We start from the raw sequence: 23469 nt of genomic DNA on the forward strand, positions 1-23469 counted from the left end.
ATAGGCGAACTTGTTGGCCTATTTCAACATTGAAAAAAAACGGGGGAAAGTGCAGTAATAAACTCTGTATTGTGTACTAGTATAAACAGATTTTACGGCTATACCATCACGGGGTTTTGTAACGAATTTTATATAAAATTTTATATTGAAATTAGTTTCCGGTATACTTCGTAATTCACCCGAATTATTTCGTTAACCCTCGGCATAATCCCGAATATTTTCAAATCACTGACATGATTTTGAAGTAAGGTTTTGATTGGTCGAATGAAAGGTCAACTGGACACGAGCTCCAACAGGCTGCTGTTAGATCCACATGTAATAGTAATTAACCAGTGGAGCTCATTTTAATTAGATTGGGATAAATTGGACAGTTTTTTATATTAAGATAATGATAAGATAAGTTAGGCAGAGGGTGATAGATGAAAAAGATGAATGAATGTGTGAGCCGGCTTTGGCGGGATCTGAACCACTGTCAGTCAGCTTGATTGTCCAGCAGCTTATTCACTAGACCACGGGCTCAATCTAACTGGCCTATTTAATTTATAATTAAAAAATGTACTTCACAGTTTTTCCACATCCAGTTGAAAGCTTTCCAATTTAAATCCTATCCACAAGAAGGGAAGTACCCATGAACTAACGAATTATAGACCAAGTTTATTAATAAGTAATCTTTCAAAACTTTTTTAAACATATGTATCTTTAAACATATTTTTAATTTCGTCAGAGCAAACAATATTATAACTAAATTACAATCTGGTTTTACTCTAAGGTGACTCGACCATTAATCAGTTACTTGATTTATACCATTTTATTTGTCAGTCTATGGATGAGGAAAAAGAAGTCAGCGCGGCGTTTTGTGACATTAGCAAAGCATTCGATCGAGTTTGGCATAAGGGTTCAGGGCCACACCCATTTTTTCAAAGTTTTTTGTGGGGTTTTTTTCCTCCACATACTATCAAATTCAAGCATACTTAACCTATAATATCCATGAAGACAGTAGGAACGTGGATCAAACCTATTAAAACACAATCTATAATTGTATTATCACTGTAGATTCCGATCTCCTTTCATCACAACCCGCGATTGGTATATCAAAGTGTATAAAAAGACCCTTCAATGTTGTTGGGGGGGGGGGGGGGGGGGGGTCCGGTAGAAATTATGACAGCAACGGGTTTCTCCACTTAAAATATATTATCTATGTGGGCTCTAACCATAATGTCCGACGTCAATATAACCATAATAAATTGTGTTCAGTGGTGTGTCATCAATCAGTTCTCATAACCGTCGTCAGAACTACTGCACAAAATATAGAACCAGCATGCGTGTGCACGAATTTTAGCAGGGGACGGGAGGGGGGTGGGTGGGTCTAGACTGGTGAGCGAAGTTTATTGGTAGGGGGAGGGTTGAATATGTATTGAAAAGAAAACAGAAAATGTGCTTGAGCAGGGGGAAGTTTGACCCCCGAATCCCCTCGTCCACACTCGCACCTGCTGTCTCCCTCCAGACGACGTTTCCCTTCCATGCACAAAAAGGTAACAGAAACAAAAACCTTGCAGCGAAACACAGAGGTAACCATTCTGGAAAGTCATTCAATATTAAAATGTCCACGGGGCAGCATACACCCCACAACTGTAGGTGCCGGTTGGGATGTCCGCTTTTGAGATGTTTCCTGTGGAGAACTTAACAAACATGCCTGCAACTCCATTGGTCACAGCATTTGTTGATGATCCATCCGTGTATGCATGGATCCAGGATTCTTCTCATTGATCATGACCATAGTCAAAGAGCATTTGACAATGTCACCTTGGAAGTCTCCCGAGGTTACTTGTGGGACAGATACGCTGACCTGTAGATTAGGTTGTTCGAAATGCCATAGCTGTGGAAGATCTGCTGGACTAAATGGAGAGTCTGTTAGATGGTTGGCTTCATGCTCTCTTATAAGTCGCCGACTTTGGTGGATGAAATTGTTGCGTTTGAGACGGTTCTTTGTCAGACCCTCCACCCTCTTTTTCTTGGATGGTTGGGCAGGTACTTGAATTTCTCTGTCTGGATCATGACATTGGCTTCTCTCCTCTCAGTGAGTGCTGTATTGGAGAGGTCGGTTTTTTTTCTATGTCTTTAACAGCTGTAGACTTCATAGATCCTGTTATGATTCGCAAAGCTTGATTTTTAACCTTGTCTAGAGTTTGCCGGTTTGTCTCTGCTGTCGTTGACCAGGCTGTTGAACCGTACTCGAGATCAGGTCTTGTGGTTCCTTGATGTACTCTCTTGAGGTACCTCTCATTTGCTCCTGAGCTAGACCCTGCTAGTTTCCTCATAATAGCTAGCTTGTGTCTAGATTTTGTTTCTGCTTTTTGGATTAGTGGTTTCCAAGTTTGTTTCTTATCAAAGGTGACACCAAAGTATGTTACTTCTTCTTCACTCTTCAGCGAAATATTGCCTATTTGAATAATTCCCTATTTTTGCTTTGGTGATAGAGTAAAGAGTGTAGTGGAAGACTTGTCTTTGTTGATAACCACACACCATTTTTGTGACCATTCTGTCAGCTTCGTCTGCCGCTATCTGCATTATGTAGATAGCAATAGTAGCATTTTCTTCCTTGCACCACATCACCAAGTCATCAGCAAAGAGAGCAGCTAGTATTCCTTTGAGGAGTTCTTGTATCAGATCGTTGATGAAGATCAGGGAGAGGGTGGGTGATATGAATCCTCCCTGTGGGACACCATGTCACAAAAGTACTTTTTTGCTATCTTTTCTATTAACTGTGACCCTTGTTCTACGGTTGTGAAGGTATGATTTGATCCATAAGAGCATGTTTCCAGTTATTCCACATCTTTGTAACTTGACAATAAGGCCATCGGTCCAGACTTTGTCGAACGCCATTTGTCACGTGTTGTAACATTTTAACTATGATATTTAGTCATAAAACTAAAACCACAAACAATCCTAACCTATTTTTGGACAATGTATCAGATGTTGACGTTCACAAACATTTGGGCCTTACGTTCCAAAAAACTGAAGAATGGGATTTGCATATAAAACAAATATTGTTGCTAAAACCATAAAAGTGGTTAATTGTTTTCGTTATTTTAAATATATGCTATCTAGAAGGTCATTAGAAAAGAGGCGAACTGACTGCTCTTGACAAACTGAATTTTTCCGTTTTAAAATATTAATCAGTGTCCGTTCAGAAGAAATGTTTTATCATCTATTGGCTTTAATAATGAAAATGAACAACCTCGCATGCGAGGAAAGGCTTCTTTTTCATACACGCGTTCCTGAACGCAGTTAGAAACTAGCACGCTTTCCTGTGTACCAGATGGTGTGCATGACACTGTTGTTTACTAGAATGGATTCGTTTTACGTCCATGTTATTTGGGGGGGGGGGGGGGGGGGGGTGTGAGAGTTAATTGACTGGAATAAATTTTATTTCATGTACCGTAACTGAAAAATATAGAATATTATTTCCCTAAGTGTCGTATTCGTGTTTTTTGTGTTGTTGGGTTTTTTGGGTTTTTTTTTTATATATATATATATATATTTTTTTTTTTTTTTTTTGGGGGGGGGGGGGGGGGTTGTCAGTTTGGGACGTCAAGTAAAGTTTAAAGTTACATTCTCTGGTTACCATATTATAACATCATGTACAAATGTGAAATACAAGCTCAAATGCACTTTTAAAAAAGTCGTATGTGTTCTCTATGAACGGATATCGTCAAACGTATACGCTTGATTCGTCGCCTGTGCCGACAAAGCACAAACGACAGCCTGTTGTCAGTTTCAGTTAAAGGGACAGACCCTAGTTTCAACCCGTGAAAATTAACACTAAGATCATTTAATCTACAAACCTGTAACACATTTGGATAAAGTTACAACAGAGTGAAACATGAGTCTGTGATTTTGAAATGGTTAAATACCCTCTAAAAATAGACTAAAACTCGACTCCATAACTGTTACTTCTCAGACGCACGTGTGTTTTTAAAAATATGAGAAATGCATTTTGTGACATTAAAAACATCAGGATCACCAAAAACACTTCGAATGTACGGACATGGATAATCTAAACAATAAAATCTAAGTATAGTATGATTTCTGTTATCAAAAAAACCGGCTTTAATAGTAAAAAGTATGCCTTAGTGTTTAAAAACTAGGGTATATCCCTTTAACACGTGCGTTTGCCGATTTCAAATTGTCCGGTTCGTCTCAAAAATTTAAAAGAGAAATCTTGCGCTGTACGAAGAACGATCGGTTGAGGATACGGTACCAGAGTCTTTAGTTAACACCGGTTTGATCTTGACAACGTATTATCGACAGTCGTACCTTCCTATTTCAGAATTGATATTTTATAAGTGTTAGTAGAACTTTCAAAGTTTAGTTTGTATACTAGTAACACATTAATCATGTATATATTTTTAAAATAAAATATACTAAAGTAGACAATGAACGTTTTTCCTTCCATCTGCTGTTGGATGTCTAACATTTGGTAATTTTGACATATAATGTTAGAGAGGAATCGGGTGCATGTGCAGGGGGAGGGTATTGGAGGTCGAACCCCTTACTTGCCCAAGCTTAAAAAAAATTGAAATGTATTTTTGGGGGGAGCATGGCCCCATATAAACATCACTCAACACAGTCTATACCCCCATCCCCGTTGAAATCCCTGCACACGCGCCTTGGAAACCCGCTACATTTTTTTTTTTTTAGTAAGGGATCGTTTATATGTACCATCCCACAGACAGGATATCACATACCATGGTCTTTTTGTATACCCGCCGATGGGGATCGATCCTAGACTGACCGCGCATTTCCAAAAAACACCTTTTTAGGTCTAAGTAATGAATAAAAATAACATATAGTCTTGAAAAATATTACGTAAATCGAACACAGTACCCTCTACCTCTACCCCTAGAGCGTTAAGTAATTAGTAACACCCCCTTACATTTCAACGCGTATGCCAACAGCTGGCCACTGTCAAAATTTCAAGGCAAATCCCCCACTCACCGACCCCTGGAACGGCGTTGTACCATACCTCTATGGATATAAATATGTTTTGGAGATATGAGACGACCCCTCAATCAAGACAGTTAAATTTGTACAAAAAATTACGAAATCTCACGTGATCTCTTGTTGAGGAATTCTATACCAATGAAAACCGAGATCGGTACGAGCCCGTCAAAAGTGTCCCACTTTCAAAATACTGGCTTTGTTTTTGACCTGGATAAGCAAGCGTAGTGAAAACAATGCGGAGTGCGGCGTCATATATGCACCAAACGTAATTGGATTTTCTGTTCTGTATGCTTAAATAATAACAATATTCCGGATACTGCCGCTTTAATGCGGCGATATTTAAGGTGGAAATTACAACAAAAATGAGGACACTGGAAAATGAGCTTCCCACGCATTACAATTTATGATCATCTCATTACGAACAATTATAAACTATCACTCAACATTATTATTCTCCCTGTTGTGTAAACAAGAGGAATGTTAAAGTCCCTTTAATGGACTGAACATATTCACGGTAGGTTAATGAAGCGTCCAATGATGTCACGGGAGTGAATGTTACTTCCTGTGACGTCACACCACTTCAGACTGCCATTTTCAGAGAAAGAACCACTAATCGTAATAGTTATACCCAGGTATTCTGTTGTCTGACAGGAATTCTGGGTCCTCTTTGTTATGTATTGTTGTGACAATGTAGACAAATACTTGTGTTTCTCGTGTGAGAGGACAGCATTTCAATCTAACACTGCCAATCGCAAACGCAAAAGTCGCATGCCTTTTCTAACATCGCCAGTTTCTTCTTGAAGTTCTTGATCTTGCGTTCTCCAAGGGAATCCACCGACAGGTAAATTTTGATGTAGAATTAACGGAAACGTTCCACAAATCACAACAGATTAATTTTGATCTTACAATAATTACAATTTTAACAGTAATTTACAATACCAGTTAACCTTTTAAATAACATCTGAACTTGTGGGTGCATCATTAAACCCATTATCATTATGACATTATGCTTATCAAAAGCAGTCCGACTATGGCTACTGAGAGCGTATCGTTTTATGTATTCAAAACTCAATCTTTTACCATGAAAAACTTAATTGTACTGGGAAGATCTGAAAAACACCTCCATTTCTCATGTCAGTGGAATCAAATAAAATGGTCAAGAGTTAATTAATAATTGGCAAGCAATATGAAGGATGGGGGAATTGCATGTTTTGAACATGTCTTTAAATGTTTCCAGACAGATAGATGAATTTAAAGAGTATATAATATTATTTGACAGTGGGTTTAGCAAATATTTTACCTCTCTGTAAACCAACTCCAGGGATCACAATAGTGGCCTGTGAAAAGTGAAAACAGATCAGTTTGTTTTAGACTTAGCAGGTGACATAGAAATTAACCTAAAACCACCCCAAAAATCACAGGTCATTTATGATTATCTCATATGATATTTAGCTCGTGATTGTTATATTTAATTGCTTAATACCAGGGCTTCTAGAATTTTTATAAAATCCACTAGCCATGGGATCATTATTAAGTGTTTTTGCTAGCCACAATTAAAAATTCACTAGCCCTACTTTACTTCAAGTTAATACAATTTTACTAAATAATAGTAATAATCAGATATGTCATATAACGAGGGAGATAGAGCTTAAAAACACTAACATTGGGGGTTGGGATGGGGGCAGGATATTCATATTAACAAAATAGACTTAACTGCAACATTTGACTAAAACAATTTGCTAGCCGTCAGGCATGACAATAGTAGTTATTTACTAGCCGAACATTGAATATCACTAGCCATGGGAGTGGGGCTACCATAATCTAGAAGCCCTGTTAATACTCTTAAAAAACCCCACCTGAGCAGTTTTTCTACCAGAAAGAACTTTTTGGGTATGGTGCTAGGTAATTGAATACAACCACGGTCAACGGGGTATGGGGGGCCTCCCCCAGAAAGGAAATGGGATATGTTTAGGGTTAAGAAAATCGTACATTAATGATAAAGAGTAATTAATTTTGTCAAAAGGTTAACTTTTTTTTAATCTGCAAAACAAATCTGCGTATGGCACCATACCCGTTTTACCCTCGGCAGAAACCCTGCTAAGGGGACCTAAGTTTTCACACATTAGCTATCCATTTCTCAGCAGGACATATTTCTTTTGGCCTGCTTCTTTAAAACAAATTGAAGCAGCAAGTTTACTTCCTATTTTGATTTCTGCAACCCTGTACTAAAAGGACACAACTTTAGGCAGACCCTCTGACACTGAAGTCATTCTGTTAAGTTCCATACTGATCTTGAGATTGGATATATATAACTGTTTGCGACCAGTTTAATGCAAAATTTGATGTTTTTAATTTCCCCTCCCCTTTATATCATGTAACGGCTAAGACCACCCCTCTAAAAATATGTAAAGCTCGTAAAACCCTACTACTTTTTCTATCATAATCACAAAATAAATTTTGAGTCTTGACTAATATTAATTACTGGATATTTTGTAGATATTGGTAATAAAATTCAAATATTATCTATGAAAACCTGTTAACTTAAAAATTGTGATGAGTGGCTGAATTTTACTTTACAAATGAGGTGTATTGTGTGATTTTCAACATGCCTTGATGTTGCTCAAGGCAAAGACTGCATTATAAAACTTCTGAAAACGGGGATTTATCCAGCTAATTTTGCGGGCCTGAGCATAGGGCCCCTTCCCAAAAGAAAGTGACGCTGAAAACTGCCAACTTATAAGATAAAAATTCCCAGTATGTACAGGGCTGGCCAAAAGTACTCGTTTGCTTGCCCCAGACAAGTAAACATTTTCTTGCATGGACAAGTTAAATTTATTATTTGGTCGTTTACTGTGCAACCAAAATTTCCGAACACATACTGCCTCTTTATCCCTTTTGTACACTTGCGATTTTTGTAATTCCATAGTCTGCAGCAAGCATTGTTCACAATTTCAAAGCTTGGCCAAGACCGCAAGGCCGTTTACAGACCTCAATTGGTTGTGCAAGTAATAAAACGATAAGTTATAACTGACCCCCAACACCACTCACTCTCTCTCTCTCTCTCTCTCTCTCTCTCTCTCTCTCTCTCTCTCTCTCTCTCTCTCTCTCTCTCTCTCTCTCTCTCTCTCTCTCTCTCTCTCTCTCTCTCTCTCTTCCATCTCCATCTCCATCTCCATCCATCCGCTGTGTGTGTGCGTGTCAGGCCCCTGGATTTCACAGAAACTATAGTTTTCGGTACCATGTCGATGGCGTGTCAGTAAAAACATGAAACCAAACTTTAGTTTCCCATGATTATTATATTGAGGACCGGAAGTAGGCCCACATCTTTGAATAAGTGCCCTTACTTTTTGAAGTCATTTACGAAATTAGGCCTTTATTCGCAAATCATGGTCTTTGTCCGTGAAGTAAATTGCCATAAACATTGAAGGATTGAGAAAAAACTGTTTAAAACATTACGATCCAGCACGTTACTAAAATGGATAACTAGACTCTTTGTAAAGTTAGTTTTCGCTTTATCTATGTGAGCTCACGCAACACACATGTGATATAAAACGATGTCAGGGAATTCCCAATGCACGGTTGGTTTTTCACTAACGTAACTAATAACGTTTCTTATTACGAATTTAGGTTGTCCATCTGCAAAGTTTCGCATTTGTTTCCCAGTTAAATTGAGTAGGCACACGTGCAGGAAAATTTGTAACAGGATCTAAACAGTCATCAACTGAGTCTGTGTGTTAGACTCAAGTTGACAGCGCCAAACGCCGGTATGTCTAAGGATAACTGAGGGTAGACTGCCCCCTGAAAATGTGCAAAATTAAATGTCCTGAAATGCAATGTCCTGCATTCTACGTGTAAAATTCATCCTGAAAAATAGAGAGGTATACTTTTCTTTTAATATTTAAAAACCAAAAAATGATTGTTCTTAAATAAAGGGTTAAAGTTTTTAAAAAAATCATTTCCAATTTTCCTTCATTCCGATAGCAATTTTTTTTTTTTTTTTTTTTTACAAATTAGGAGAAATAAACACCTTTATGTAATACAGGGCTTTGTATGATGTGAAATTGTTTGACATGCACAGTTTAAATTTTGTTTACGTTTTGGGACAAGTTAATTGTTTTGTGGGCAAGTGAAGTTTGAGAGTTACTTGCCCGGTGGGCAATTGAACATTTTAGGATATGGCCAGCCCTGAATGTATATTTAATTATGTGTGTTCTAATAAATTAAACAGTGGTGTACTGCATCATTCAGTGGCCTGAAATCCTATCCCAAGTAGGATTTCTTGCTCTAATTTTCCCAGTCCCATCAGGCACGAGTTGACGAAAACAATTCTGGATAAATCTTTGGACAAACGCCGCTCCCCCTCCCATAATGTTTCATTATACCCCCACCCGAGCATAATTGAATGGTAGGTATTGGGTTTGGATCCCAGTCGAGGCATGGGATTTTTAATCCAGATACCGACTCCAAACCCTGGGTGAGTGCTCCGCAAGGCTCAGTGGGTAGGTGTAAACCACTTGCACCGACCAGTAATCCATAACTGGTTCAACAAAGGCCGTGGTATGTGCTATTCTGTATATGGGATTGTGCATATAAAAGATCCCTTGCTGCTGATCGAAAAGAGTAGCCCATGAAGAGGCGACAGTGGTTTTCCGCCCTCAATATCTGTGTGGTCCTTAACCATATGTCCAACGCCCTATAACCTTAAATAAAATGTGTTGAGTACGTCGTTAAATAAACAATTTCCTTCCTTCATCTCATAGGAATTAAATGGGTTCTCCTAAACATTAAAACACACCAGTTGAAATTTACTAATAGAAAAATTTAATATTATAACTTTAATACGATCTATTTGTCCGGCATTAAGCAGTTTGATCAGCAACCTGTTATGCTTTAATGAGAAATATCGCCTGCTAACTAAAATACAGGGTGAGGGAAGGGTTTGGGATAGTGTGTGCAAACTTCAGAGATGTATTTTAGGGCATTATGGAATTAAAATATAACAGAATCAAATATATCAAATAAGGTAATTGTACCCAGTGATAGTAATAAGCAAAAAATTTCTTATCCGCCAATATTTCCACTTGTTATAGGCATCAAAAGCAGGGGTTGAATGTGGCAGGGGTGCAGGCCAGCTCCCAACTGAAGCTGAAACCAGCCCCCCCCCCCCCCCCCCCCCCCCCCCCCCCCCCCCCCCCCAATTCCTCAGTTAAAAGGCAATCTAAATATGGATTTGAATGAATATATTTTTTTAGAAGGGCAAACATTAGTGTTGAAAGATGTGTTGGTTGAGTGAGCCATTCGCAACACATCAGGGCATATTTTATAAAGTACTGCATCACACTGCTTCAATAGAAAATTACTATTAATATTAAGTTTGTGACTGTCAAAGCTTGACAAATGACAAACTTGTAGAAATAAAAAAAAAGTTCCAGGGCAGGGCTCTACCTTAGCAGTAGCCCGGAGTGTTTTGGCTACCAGGCCTGATACTACTAAAACCTTTGTAGTCTAGACTCGAGACTCATTACAGTCTGAGATGTGAACGTCATGGCAACACCATACAAATTGTATGTGTGTGACGTCATTAGAGATCGAGTCTGGACTCCAGAAGTTTTATAAGCACAGGTCCAGATGTCTCAACCTGATAGTCCACCGGGCTACTAGTTTTGTTTTATGCATATCCAGTTACTCCGCAATCAAAAGATGCTAACTTGATTAGCGTCTGAAATTCCACCTTTCATGTCCACACTTCGCTGTCGAAATCACTGAAACAGTGTTAATTGCTCGCCTAGTCTGACCCAAAGGTGGCGATTGTGCAATATGATTTAATGAATTTATTAAAATTATGGGGCTACCAATTTTTACTGAGGGCTACCAGATTTTATTTTATCGTGATGTACAATTGAAAACACACTCGTAATATAATGGTCTCACGCAGCAACTTGTTTAGTATTCCTCTATGGAACTCGCTTTCGCTTGTTAGATACGTCAGGCAACCACTCACAAGAGAGATCTAGTCTCCTGTGTGTATTCGTCAGGGCTTTGATTTATCCAGGGTATTTCACCAGGGTCCTATGTTCGGACCCACAGAACGCCTCGATAAATCCCTGCTGGGAACATCCAAAATCCTGATTAGCGATATTTCTAGTCAGTTGAAAATTGATCAGCAACTACTGTTTAATGTTTTAAAATTGTGTAGTGATTTCTGAAACTTGCGTAGTGAATTGCTACATGACACTGAACAAAATGTTCCCTGCTCAGACTGATAATTGACAACATTCCCCACCATTCTGCAAAGGCAATGTCATTTTTTATTCCCAATATTGGAGAAATGAAACTTGAAACTTCCCAATTTTTTTATAAAACAACACTAAAAGTCCCGAAGTCAAATTTGAAACATGTATGCATAGGGTGAATTGTGTTCCAATTCTGTATTAAAAGTTTTCTGATTTGTTTTGTTTTAAGGACCTATGAGTCATGATAAAAGACAAGTCTTAGAAATAAATAAATGTGTAATATTTATAGTAATGCATATACTAAGCATGCATCCAATTTTTTTTTGAAATTACCATTATAATTGCATTACAGGGCTCGACCTTAGTAGTATTTTAGCAGCCAAATGTTCGGGCTACCAGATTTCTAAACCTGGTAGTCCACCGGGCTACTATATATTTGTTTTACATGTCCAGTTACTCCGCAATCATCATGTACAAGTGTATATTTCACGGTATATTTCTCATGATTTTAAAAAACCCTAAAACATGTTTAAATGGAAGGAAATGTTTTATTTAATGACGCACTCAACACTTTATTTACGGTTATATGGCATCAGACATATGGTTAAGGACCCACAGATATGGAGAGAGGAAACCCACTGTCGCCACTTCATGGTATACTCTTTTTGATTTGTAGCAAGGTTTTTTTTTTATGCACCATCCCATAGACCGGATAGCACATACCACAGCCTTTGATGTACTACCGTATATCTTCGCCTGTAAGTTGATCTCGGCTATAAGTCTAGTTCCTAATTTCAAGCCCTGAAAACATTTTTTTATTGACCCGTTTATAAAGTCGACCCATGAAAAAAAACTTATAAATATTGAAGTATTTCTTATTTTCAGCACATGAGAACAATAATGTACAATATTTGAACAAAAGAAAATTATTTTACAAACTTCAATTTTCACGTTTTGTACATCGCAATCAAACTACATAGCATCAAAACAAAATATTCCTTTAGTAGATAGTGAAAGCTGTTTGACTGTTACCGTATGGCACTGTACAGCATGGTTTCGTGCACAGACAACAACTTTATTTATAAACACTGACAACAGATCACTGTGTTAAAACTGAAAGTATCAGTTTAATCACATGTTTTGCCGCCATATTAATACATGTAAGGAGGATAACTCTGGAAAGTACACTGGTTTTTGTACCAAATGATGTATGTCCCTATTGCTCTAGTGAACTGCAGAGATCAGTCTAAGCTGTTTTAAGGGAAAGCTCAGTAATATTCATGTTAATCACCGACAACCATTAATGCCAGTGGCCAAATTTCAAAATAAACTGTTAACAGGTAGTTAGTATTGTTTACATTTTTGCTATTAGTGATGACTGTTATTTTAACTAAGTGGACTGTTCTCTTGGCATGTGAGTGAGATCGCACATCTTTTTGCATAACCAAAACCGTTCTAATGCCCCCCCCCCCCCCCCCCCCCCCAAAAAGGTTATAAAAATAAATGTGTCAAATTAACATATTTGAGTATAAATACAGGGCATACTTCAACAATAAAACTTGTAAAATAATCCTCAAAACGGTAATATTTTTTTTACCCTCTTATAAGTTATAAAATAATTTTTGAGTGAAAAAAAATCGACTTATAGGCAAAGATATACGGTAGTCATGCACTGGCTGGAGCAATAGGGCAATGGGCCCACTGACGGGGATTGATAAAACTTTCAGCACATCAAGTGAGCGCTGTACCACTGGGCTATGCCTTTCCCCTTGTTTAAATGGATACTGGTATGGGGTCTATGGTAAATGAGACTTGAAATTAGTGGTTAAATATGTAATGGTAGCACTAACAAAAAATAATAATTACAACCAAAACCCTCATCCTGTGTTTCTGAAATTCAATCCCTCATTACATCTTTGTACTTCATAACAACATTAGGGTGGGATGTAGCCCAGTGGTAAAGTGTTCGCTTGATGCACGGTCGGTCTGAGATTGATCCCTGTCGGTGGGCCCATTAGGCTATTTCTCGCTCCAGCCAGTGCATGACGACTGGTACATCAACGGCTGTGGTATGTGCTGTCCTATCTATGGGATGGTGCATATAAAAGATCCCTTGCTGCTAATCGAAAAGAGTAGCCCATGAAGTGGTGACAGCGGGTTTCATCTCTCCATATCTGTGTGGTCCTTAACTATATGTCCGACGCCATATAACCGTAAATAAAATGTGTTGAGTGCGTCGTTAAATAAAACATTTCCTTCATAACAACATTATGACACTAATACAGTAATAGTGAATGGAATTTGGTTCAAATTCCCATCTTTCTTTTTCTCAGTGTATTTGGAGCAGTGTTGGAGAAAAGCTCTTTTTTCTCTGTCTAGGACCATTTCTCAATCTCCGAGACCGAAGTTTGTAGGTCCCATTTGTGTCATTCTTGTCAGTCCAAAGCATGTGTCCGTTTCTATTATTGGAACAATTTTTTTTTATTGGCGGTGTATCAGCACGTTTATTTGTCTACATCAATCAACTGATATGCATTTTGACTTGAACCGGTCCAAAATTTAATAAAAAGTGGTCACTTGCATACCCCACAGTTGTTTCGGTTCGTCATCAGTAGCGGGTACCTTGTTCATGATTAAAAAACAGAAGGCTGCAAAGCTTACCAGAGCTCATGCTGAAATTAAACAACTTTTCAACAGTAAAAAAAATAATTTACACCCAAAAATTAAGTGTACTCATCTGTACCCTGAAAATATTTTTGGGTATAGAGAGGTTATTAACAGAGTGTTTTTCGATATCGTCAATATCATATATTAGGAATAAAAATTGTATTATGCGGACTTCTGGCAAGCATAATACATTATTTTTATTCCTAATATATGATATTGATGATACCGAAATACATGAGGGTAATAATCTCTTTATCATATAATCTCAAGCATAATACAATGTGTTTTTGTAAACTGTACAGGCAACTTTAATTCCAGTCCGCCATTACTAGATATTCAAATGACGTAAGAATATGTGCCGCAGTGTATTTTTGAATGGAACTGACGTCAAACTCGAATGACATCATTTTGGATGTCCTTACATCAAAACAAACTAGGGCTTAACGTTTTTCTGTTTTCTGAACGCTGGACAGCTTTCAGTGTTAAATTGCCATTGAAATGTTTTTATTCGATGACTATAAATGCATACGTCAATTATGGAGTGTCACACAAGTATGTTTGCTTAAATGTCAATAAACCTAGTGCCATGACCTTGACTAATTTATACCAGCCTCGGTGGCGTCGTGGCAGGCCATCGGTCTACAGGCTGGTAGATACTGGGTTCGGATCCCAGTCGAGGCATGGGATTTTTAATCCAGATACCGACTCCAAAACCTGAGTGAGTGCTCCTCAAGGCTCAATGGGTAGGTGTAAACCACTTGCACCGACCAGTGATCCATAACTGGTTCAACAAAGGCCATGGTTTGTGCTATCCTGCCTGTGGGAAGCGCAAATAAAAGATCCCTTGCTGCTAATCGGAAGAGTAGCCCATGTAGTGGCGACAGCAGGTTTCCTCTTAGAATCTGTGTGGTCCTTAACCATATGTCTGACGCCATATAACTGTAAATAAAATGTGTTGAGTGCATCATTAAATAATGCATTTCTTTCTTTTGACTAATTTACATCTAATTTGCAAAGATATTGTATGATAAGTAATTTTATTAATTTTACCCTCTGAAAAATCCCTGACAATGTAACATTTATGCCTTAATATAAAGTCCCACAGGCATTTACTAATATACTAGTCGTGAGAAGTTAGGGCCACGTTGACACTGCATCTGAGAGGGGTAGCCCATTCGTTGTGTTAGTGGTATGGAAATGCTTGTGCAGTTAATGGATGACGGAATGGCTCACTTGCAGGCATCTTGCTACTTGTCTCATGGATGTGCTATCATGATTTAGACATGCCATCAGGGATCGACCACAGTTTTAAAATGCTCAGTTTACATTTTGGTGGTATGGTTATTTGAAACCAGAGTGTAAAGCAATTTATACCCTCGCAGACCCTAATCAATCATTACAAGTGTTTACATAAAAAAGGAGTTTCACGTGCATCGTATAATTTTCAGGCAGATGCCTTGCTTGGTCAGAAATAAAAGTTTTAAAAAGTCTAACAGTCTTGGATTTGTTATGCATTTGCTGTCTGCTTTCTACCAGCCACCAAACAAGCTGTGACTAAAAGACTCCAGTCTGTAACCTACTTTTCATTACCTACCACCGACCCTGATTATTTTATTCTTGTAATGTTTTATAATTTTTGGAAAAAGTTAATATGTAAAATGTGATACTGGCCCTCAAGTTGTTGTGACTAATATACATCGTGTACTGTGATACATTGCTTGCATTATTAATCATCATTAAACATGAATTAGATGATTGTTAAATCGCAGAATTGTGAGCAGCGCGAGTATATCTTGAGACGGACAAAGTAAACTGTAAAAGTAAACTCAGTTGTTTGTTTAATATACTGGGTGTCTATTGATTCAATAGAGTAAAATTTATGGTTTGTTTAACAAGGAAGGGTGTTGTACTTTTTGACGACTGGTCTCTTTGGTATGTTCAGTGTATGTGAAACCACACCCATATTTAAGAACACAACACTGTATGCGAGCACAAATGTCACTGGGGGATTTGTTTGGTGGATTTTATTACTGATGAAGAATGGATGGGGGAAAAAATACTGGCACGGCTATTGTTAACAGGACTGTCGTGAGATAGTAACCATTTATAAAGGCTTTAAGCAAATAAAATGTTTTACATTAGTACTATTGGGACTGTAGGTTTCATCTCCATCTGTTCCATATATCGTTTTCTAGAGGGGACTATAGGTTTCGTCTCCATCCGTCTGTCTGTCTGTCCCACATATAGTTTTCTGGAGGGAATACTAGGTTTTGTCTCTGTCCGTCTGTCTGTTCCACATATAGTTTTCTGGAGGGGACTATACGTTTCGTCTCCATCCTTCTGTCTGTCCATGGATCTGTTCCACATATAGTTTTCTGGTAGGGACTATAGGTTTCATCTCCATCCGTCTGTCTGTGTGTTCCACATATAGTTTTCTAGAGGGGCCTATACGTTTCGTCTCTGTCTGTCTGTCTCTTCCACATATAGTTTTCAGGAGGGGACTATACATTTCGTCTCCATTAGTCTGTCTGTCTGTCTCTCTTCCACATGTAGTTTTTTGATTGGGACTGTAAGTTTCGTCTCCATCTGTCTGTTTGTCTGTCCCACATATAGTTTTCCAGAGGGGACTATACGTTATCTGTCTGTCTGTCTGTCTGTCTGTTCCATATATAGTTTTCCAGAGTGGACTATACGTATCATCTCCATCTGTTTGTCCGTCTGTCCCACATATAGTTTTCCAGAGGGGACTATACGTTTCGTCTCCATCCTTCTGTCTGTCCCACATGTAGGCTTTTTTCTCCGCAATACCTCAAGATACTGAGCTGAAAGTTTGTATATATATCTTTATCATGTATTGTTACAGATCAGTTGTGTCTTTCATGGTGATTTGTGCTGGGGTGTCGTTAAACTTTCATTCATGGCGATTTACCCATTTTTCACAGTTATACGTGTCGGCATTCCCAATAGCAAAACAGACATTTTTATTACTTGTACTAAATTGCTGCTGCATAATGAACAGAATTTCAATAGATGAACTGAACAGCAGATCTTAGTGTGTTAAATATTTTGCTTTGATGGCTGTTTATTTCACGTTTTACTGTACTTCCTCCTTAGCTGGGTGGGGCCGCACAATTCATGCATGAAAAGGTGTTTTAACAATGAGCTGTTTCTCTGTAAAGCAGCTTGAATGTACCTCTAGCGAACAGCATAGACATATACACCTGTTGCAAACATCAATAAACTGCCATAGTTTACACACACATGTGCAGGGTGTTATTTTTTCTACAGTAGATAACAAATGAAAGCAAAGAATAGGTGTCGAATAATGTACCTTGACACTGAGAAATTGTGTTTCACTGTACATCTTACCTGTACGTGTGTTTCAACTCAGTGATAGTCTCCTCATGTGGTGGGCTCCAGGATCGATCTCAGGCAGATTTTAATATTTTTTTTATTTGTTGCAATAATTTCATGTAATTAGCTGAATATTGATGTACTGCAGCTAGCATGAGAGGCATATGTAATGCTGAATTGCAGTGGTTATTTCACCGGATATTTACTTATAGAACTGTCATATTTATTAATCATGCAGACAAATTACATATTGGTAACAGTTGCAAGTGAATGAGAGGATTTTATAAAAATATGATAGAGAAAACAGACTGAATAAAATGTGTTTGGAGCACACAACAAATAATAGGATTTTTTTTTTTTTTTTCCAGTATGCTATTTTATTGTGTAAAAGAACAAGTTGTGTTTTTGTTTTAAATACATATTTATAACATTTAAACAAAAGAATATCTTATCAGTTAAAGATGTTACCAATATATCATTTGTGAAAATATTTGTGGGTTTCCGTCCTGTCTGTCCCACATATGGTTTTCTAGATGGGTTTTTTAAATAATGCCCGGAACAAGCAACATTTTCTTTTCAGAATGGTGATTAAAATCAGTGATCCATTGAAAACGGATAAAATTAGTGACTATAATTTAACATTTTAGATTTGTGTGATGACCTTTAAGACGTGCATATTAAATCGTGACATGTTATACTGAACGAAGTGTTTTCCTTTCTTTCTTTTTTTGTTATTTCAGCTGATCCTACCTTAAGCATTTTTTTTTAGTTTCTGATATGACGATCGTGAATATTATGTCAATTATTTGAGTTTCGCTAAATTTTAAGATTGCTAATATTTTATTATTAATTTAGTGATGCATGTAGTTATCTTCAGTTAAACAATTATTTTAGAATGTGCATATAAACGATCCCTTTGCTGCTTATGAAACATGTTTCCTCATGTCAGAATTACCAAATTTATGTTTTACATGCAGTAGCTGATAATTAATTAATCAGTGTACTCAAGTGACATTGTCCCCATCAGTTGGCCCATTGGGCTATTCCTTGCTCCAGCCAGTGTGCCACGACTGGTATTTGTGTTATCCTGTCTGTGATGGTGCACATAAAAGATCCCTTGCTGCTAGTACTAATGGGAAAAGGTAGCAGGTTTCCTTTCTTAGATTATATGTTACACATTACCAAATGTCCAACATCCAACAGCTGATGATTAATAAATCAATGTGCTCTAGTGGTGTCGTTAAACAAAACTAATTGCTAGTGGTATTGTTAAACAAAACAGACATAGTAGTCAACATTTTACAGTTGTGTGGAGATTGTCGACATGTTCGTAACTAATCGTGACACGATGTTAAATATTAAAATGTTTTCCTGGCCACCAGTGGCTACTTAACGTTATTGTTGATCCGTATACTGTATCTCTAATATAAAGCCATATGATGTTAATTAAGGCTTTATGATATGTGCTTGTGAAATGATGCTTGAGATTTTGAATTAGTCAGTCGTACGCTCATTCCGGTAATTGTCTTAACGGTGCGCTTTCGGCCAGAAGATGATCGTATTAAAAAGAACACTAAGCTGGTATTGACTCGTCTTTCAGATCTTTCTTCTGTGCGATGCGTGCAGCTCGTTCACCACTATCTAGGCTACTGTGTCGGCCAGCCATTTCACCCGAGTGAGTGAGTGGCAGTGTTATTGATTGCGTGGGTTTTTGTTCGTTGTCGCAGCAGTGGCACGGCTCATAACGTGATCGCTCGTCAGTCGTGACCGATCGGCCTGCTTGTTGTGTTTGTTTTAAGAGTCGAAACATCGTACACTTCCCAGCACTGCGTTGTTGGCACCAAGTAGCTGTAGTTTAGAATGTGCTGAGGTGTCGTTACACGTTCCTTTCCATTCATTTCTCTGGACTTTGGTGCAGCTCACACTACTATACTACTACCGCTATTATTAACATTACTATTACTACTATTAACACTACTATTACTACTATTAACACACACGAGCGTAGGAATGTGCCAAAATGGGGGGGGGGGGGGGGGGGGGGCACACGTTTATATTTACATTTTTACACCATTATAAAGCAAATATCAAGCAGGATATCTGAAAAGTGTGGGGGGGTACATGCCCCCTTGCCCCCCCCCCTTTCCTACACCAGTGACATCATTACTACTACCACTACCACCACCACTACTACAACTACTACTACTATTGCTGCTGCTACTACTACTACTACTATACTACTACTACTACTACTACTGCTATACTGCTATACTACTATACTACTACTACTGCTATTGCTACTACTACTACTGCCAGTACTACCACTACTATTCTACTACTACTACTACTACCACCACTAATTATCAACACTAACACTATACTACTACTACTAGTACAACTACTACTATTATTAATACTTCCACTATAACTAAGTACTACTATTACTGCTACTATAACTATTACTACTTCTACTACTGCTACTATAACTATTACTACTACTTCTACTACTGCTACTATAACTATTACTACTACTTCTACTACTGCTACTATAACTATTACTACTACTTCTACTACTACAACTTAATACTACTGCTATACTGCTATACTACTATACTACTACTACTGCTATTGCTACTACTACTACTGCCAGTACTACCACTACTATTCTACTACTACTACTACTACCACCACTAATTATCAACACTAACACTATACTACTACTACTAGTACAACTACTACTATTATTAATACTTCCACTATAACTAAGTACTTCTACTACTGCTACTTCTACTACTGCTACTATAACTATTACTACTACTTCTACTACTGCTACTTCTACTACTACTACTTCTACTACTGCTACTACTACTACTACTTCTACTACTATAACTACTACTACTACTACTACTACTTCTACTACTACAACTTCTACTACTGCTACTTCTACTACTGCTACTATAACTATTACTACTTCTACTACTACAACTTCTACTACTGCTACTTCTACTACTGCTACTATAACTATTACTACTTCTACTACTGCTACTATAACTATTACTACTACTACTACTACAACTTCTACTACTACAACTTCTACTACTGCTACTTCTACTACTGCTACTATAACTATTACTACTTCTACTACTACAACTTCTACTACTGCTACTTCTACTACTGCTACTATAACTATTACTACTTCTACTACTACAACTTCTACTACTGCTACTTCTACTACTGCTACTATAACTATTACTACTACTTCTACTACTACAACTTCTACTACTGCTACTTCTACTACTGCTACTATAACTATTACTACTACTTCTACTACTACAACTTCTACTACTGCTACTTCTACTACTACTACTACTACTGTTACTATTAATACTATTACTACTACTACTACTACTACTACTACTACTACTACTTCTACTACTGCTACTTCTACTACTGCTACTATAACTATTACTACTTCTACTACTACAACTTCTACTACTGCTACTTCTACTACTGCTACTATAACTATTACTACTACTTCTACTACTACAACTTAATACTACTGCTGCTATTATAACTACTACTATTACTACTACTACTGTTACTATTAATACTATAACTACTACTACTACTACTACTACTACTACTACTACTACTACTACTGCCACTATAACTTTACACAAGTTTTTATTATCAACTGGGGTGTGGTCTGGCTCAGTGGGTAGAGCGCTTGAGTGAGGTGCTTTGGTCGTAGGATTGAACTTCAGTTGACACATACTCTTATTCGGGTTTTCCCATCACAGTGCTCAATAGCTGTGGTGTGTGATGTCCTATCTGTTGGAAAGTGCATATTCCTTGCTACTAATGAACAATGTAACAGGTTGCAGGCATCAAAATAAGTTGAACGGTCGTTCAGATTACCGGGAGGTCGACAAAAATTTCAACGAACAGTAGTTTCGTTTCAGAATATAAATCAGGCAATGCATTCCGGACTTCCGCGTTTCCGATACAATGTCAGAACGTCCGCGTGTGCCGAGTAGTTTGCAAGAACATTTAATGTAAACATAGAAGTAACGGAATACAGTCTATATAGTTGTGGTAACCTGTAGGTTAGCAGGCTATATTTTGTGGTAACCTGTAAATGGGTTACCAGACACAATGCTTATTTTGATGCCTGATGTTGCCTCTAAGACTATATAATAGAGGGTGATATAGCCCAGTGGTAAAGTGCTCGTTTGGTATGCAGCCAGTCTGGTATCGAACCCGTCGGTGGGCTCATTGGGTTATTTCTTGTTCTAGCCAGTGCACCACGACTGGTATATCAAAGGCAGTGGTATGTGCTATCCTGTGTGTGGGAAAGTGCATATAAAAGATCCCTTTCTGCATTAGGAAAGATGTAGCGGGTTTCCTCTTCTGACTAGAGTCAGAATTAACAAATGTTTGACATCCAATAGCCGATGATTGGTTAGATTAATCAATGTGCTCTAGTAGTGTCGTTAAACAAAAACAAACTTCTTCTAAGACTACATAACAGAATTATCAGTTGGTTGATATCCAGTAGCCAGTGATTAATAAATTAATGTGCCGTAGTGACATCGTTAAACAAAACAAACTTTTATTATTACTTAATCGGATTCTGGTACTGCAGGGTTCATACCAGAGGGTAAAATGGGTATAGCGCCATACGACAAGGCGCTTCGCTTTTATCAATCTTGTAAAACGACATAAATGACTTTATAATATAATAAACTATTTAACTAAATATATTTCAATTTGCATTAATAGAACGAAATGGGGCTATAGTATTTTTCTCTCTTAAAAAATCCAAAGAAAAAATGCATATTATTAGGCCTATTGGTAGGATATGTTGGAGTAAAAACGACCACTCACGTGATAATTTTCTTTTCTTTGGGACTATGTAATTGGTCAGTTTTGTGATTTTAGATGAGAAAGTCTACTTAATCAAGGGTTTCACTGAATTATTACAGTAATAAAGCAGGACGGCTGATAATGTCCATTATCATTTTAGGGGTGGCCATGTAGCTACCCTACAATACCCTGTGATCTTTATAAAACATGCACCTATTTTTTTTGTAGGGGCGAGACGTAGCCCAGTGGTAAAGCGCTCGCTTGATGCGCGGTCAGTTTAGGATACATCCCCATCAGTGGGCCTATTGGGCTATTTCTCGTTCCAGCCAGTACACCACAACTGGTATAACAAAGGCCGTGTTATGTACTATCCTGTCTGTGGGATGGTGCATATAAAAGCTCCCTTGCTGCTAATCAAAAAGAGTAGTCCATGAAGTGGCAACAGCAGGTTTCCTCCCTCGATATCTGTGTGGTCCTTAACCATATGTTTGACGCCATATAACCGAAAATAAAATGTGTTGAGTGCGTCGTTAAATAAAACATTTTCTTTTCTGGTTGGAATGGTAAAAAACCCAATCAGCTGAATGGATCCACTGAGGTGATTCAATCTTGTCACGCATGCACCTCAAGCGAGCACTCAACCGACTGAGCTAATACAGCCTCTTCATGAATGTGATCTAGTTAGCATGTATATGTATGTTAAGTGATTGACACATTCAGGTTTTTTCTGCCAGAAAATAATTCGAAGGTACATGTATGTACTGAAAACAAAAAAGACCCAGACCTAAAGTGATTAAAAATGTGAAATGTTTTGAAACTGGGCACTGCATTTTATGTGCTTTGACAAATTTTAAACAGCAGTTTTCTTACTACCATCTATCTTTAGAAACAAAATTAAAATATATCCATTTATTTCCGAGATTTTGGGGTACGTAATTTTACCCTCCATATCCTTGGGCAGAAACCATGACAGCTGGTGTCCGTTGTCTCTATGACAACTGGTTGTGTTTCACATATACCAACACTTATTCGTCAGTTGTAAATAACAGTTGAAGATGGATAACAGTAGGTAAACAAAATTAATACATGTATAGTATATGTATGTACTAAAAACAATACACTTCCGAGATAATTTTTTGGTAAGCGTAAATTACAAGGTGAACTATTTGACATTGTGATCAATATCATTGTATTCCACACCAGTGTAAGATATTGCTCATGTCATAACACTAGTGTAATATTGGCGTGGCGTAGATCGCTTGCTGACCCATTTCGTAGAAAAATAATGTTTAGTAGGATTCGACATCTGCTTGCTTCTGCGTTGCGGCTTGCTTGTAGTTGGTTT

At 37.7% G+C, this 23469-nt stretch overlaps 1 protein-coding gene across 5 annotated transcripts in view; it reads left to right on the top strand.

The window, feature by feature from the left end:
* Positions 1–5385: 5385 nt before the first annotated feature.
* LOC121385309 (cAMP-regulated phosphoprotein 21-like) overlaps positions 5386–23469 on the top strand; it is a 68213-nt gene continuing 50129 nt past the window's right edge. For 2 of the 5 annotated variants that reach the window (XM_041515938.1, XM_041515935.1), the window contains exon 1: positions 5388–5845. The gene's annotated coding sequence lies outside the window, so the exon portion shown is untranslated. Of the gene's footprint in view, positions 5846–23469 lie in introns of all 5 variants that reach the window. The other 3 variants (XM_041515937.1, XM_041515936.1, XM_041515934.1) reach the window with 3 other exon arrangements.

This window comes from Gigantopelta aegis, chromosome 11 (genome assembly GCF_016097555.1).
Source record: "Gigantopelta aegis isolate Gae_Host chromosome 11, Gae_host_genome, whole genome shotgun sequence".
NCBI lineage: Eukaryota > Metazoa > Mollusca > Gastropoda > Neomphalida > Peltospiridae > Gigantopelta > Gigantopelta aegis.